We start from the raw sequence: 2923 nt of genomic DNA on the forward strand, positions 1-2923 counted from the left end.
AAAACTAGGACTAAAACCACCATGTGACCCAGCAATCCCACTCCTAGGCATATACCCTGAGGAAACCAAAACTGAAAAAGTACATGTGTCCCATTGTTCATTACAGCACTATTTACAATAGCTAGAACATGGAAGCAACCTAGATGTCCATCAACAGATGAATGGATAGAGAAGTTGTGGTACATATCCACAAGGGAATATTACTCAGCCACAAAAAGGAACACATTTGAGTCAGTTCTGATGAGGTGGATGAACCTAGAACCTATTATACAGAGTGAAGTGAGTCAAAAAGAGAAAGATAAATATCATATTCTAATACATATATACAGAATCTAGGAAAATGGTACTGAAGGCATTATTCACAGGGCAGTAATGGAGAAACAGACATCAAGAACAGACTTATGGACATGGGGAGAGGGGAGGAGAGGGTGAGATATATGGAAAGAGTAACGTGGAAACTTACATTACCTTATGCAAAATAGATAGCCAATGGGAAATTTCTGTATGGCTTAGGAAACTCAAACAGGGGCTCTATATCAATCCAGAGGGGTGGGATGGGGCGGGAGATGGGAGAGAGGTTCAAAAAGGGAGGGAATATATGTATACCTATGGCTGATTCATGTTGAGGTTTGATAGAAAACAACAAAATTCTATAAAGCAATTATCCTTCAATAAAAAATAAATTAAAAATAATAAATAATGCTTTGTACACTTAATTTGTTATTAGGGAAAAGTTCATGCTAAATGTCCTTACCACAATAAAATTTTAAAAGTTTAACTTAATTTAAAAAATCATGCTGTGGGAGCAGTGAGGATTTAGAGGGAGAATCAATGTGGGTCCAGAAAAGGTAGTGTATTTTTATAAAAAGCATGTTCCTGTGAATTGGTTGAAAGCAATTACTTACCATCTTGTTGGGAGCCATCTGCATCTCACTGGTGAGGACAGTGAGTCCTGCTAAGCAGAACACTTCAGCGTTATTCCTGCCACCACCTGTTCCACAGCCACGGGCATCTTTATCTAAAGACTGAAGTATCTGTTCAGAAAGAAAGTCACTCCCTCAAAAACAATATTCAGTGGCTATTGCAGGAAACAGTTGACTTACAGATACTGTTCAAGTCATTCACTGACTGAATATTAAAATCTAATTCTCCAGCTTTCCCAGCCTTTCTTGATTTCCCTAGTTTTCATCTCGTGTGTCTACAGATACGTGCTGTTCAACAGCTAAGCCTTTCGGCAAAGAACATTGATAGGGAAGTTCCTAGAAAACAGTTTACATCCTCCTTTCTTGGAGCTTTATGCAGTGCATTAACTAATAAGATATCCCTCGAGCAGTTAAATGAACGAACGAATAAGTAAATACTGACGACCCTTGTGGTCCTTGCCAGCTCTAGTTTCTACATTCTGAACCAGATGACACCCTCTATTTTATTGTTCCGCTCCGGATAGAGCAGAACACAGAGGGGATATGGATACTCAATGACTTATTTTTGATGAGAAGGGTTGACTCCTCATCAAAATTTGTGACCATGACTTGTGGCACCCAAAAGAAGTTATTATGGGTTGTTAGGGGATAGGAGGGGGAAAGGGCAGGTGAGCAAAGAGAGATTCATGGCCGCAGCTCTCATGGGTAACCATATAGTTTCCCAAACCATGCCCCTATTTTCTGCTCCCCTCTTTATTACTTTTCCAATAAATTAATACACTCAACTCACCAGAACACTAGTATTTTCAGTCATATAAGTTCCGTGGAGTGAGCAAGAAACTAGTTTTATGCATTAGCTTAAAAGGTACCCTCTCTCAAAAGTCAGTAAGGTTATTGCTTATTCCAACGAATGGCTTAATAAACATGATGGTGTCATCAGTCACTGAAAGAAAGTTTAGCATTGGTTGCACTTGAAAGTTTGTTGCTGAATGCAGATTGAATTATGTTTTAATTTATTCCCAGAGAAAACTGCCCTTTAGCATTTCATTGAGGCTATTCCCAAATATGTGTTCATCTAATACAAAATAATCAGCGAGTAATTTAACTGGACAGTTACCCTTTGTATACCCCAAAGGATAACTAAAGGGATTAACTCTAACCAGCCAAGTTTGTTTGATTCTACTCTGTGCAGAGATTCTATTCTGGCCCTAAGTAACCTAATGTCTCTTAGTTTTCCATTATCAGTAACATAAGAACTCCACTAGTAAGAGCTTAATGTATTTTAAATATTTTTATTATTGATATGTCTCTCACAGGATTGTTGTGAATACTCAATATGATAATAGGTTTAAAGGTCTTATAATGATATTCAGCATATAGTAAATGTTCAGTAAATGTCAGCTGTTGGTGTTATTATACTTAAATTTAGCTTAAGAGACAGACATTGAAGTAATCACATCTTATTGTATTCTTCTCCCATGATTAACCCATAGAACTATGAGAAAACCATAATGGCCATTTGGCCCCAAGTCACGCCAAGCATCAGTTACCACAGCATTTACCCTACTTAACTCTTTCCATATGATTTTTCGCTTCTTTCCTGGAAGCCATAAACCACTTCTCACTGATGACGATGTTAGCCATGATTCTGACCGAGTTTCCATAACAACAGATATAGCTTCATCTGGAGAATATATATCTTTATTTGGAGACAGACAGATCTGAAATTCAGAGAAGGCAATGGCACTCCACTCCAGTACTCCTGTCTGGAAAATCCCATGGGTGGAGGAGCCTGGTGGGCTACAGTCCGTGGGGTCGCGAAGAGTCGGCACGAGTGAGTGAATTCCCTTTCATTTTTCACTTTCATGCATTGGAGAAGGAAATGGCAACCCACTCCAGTGTTCTCGCCTGGAGAATCCCAGGGGCGGGGGAGCCTGATGGGCTGCCGTCTGTGGGGTCGCACAGGGTCGGACACGACTGAAGCGACTTGGCAGCAGCAG

Source organism: Capra hircus, chromosome 8 (assembly GCF_001704415.2).
Source record: "Capra hircus breed San Clemente chromosome 8, ASM170441v1, whole genome shotgun sequence".
NCBI classification, from domain to species: Eukaryota; Metazoa; Chordata; class Mammalia; order Artiodactyla; family Bovidae; genus Capra; species Capra hircus.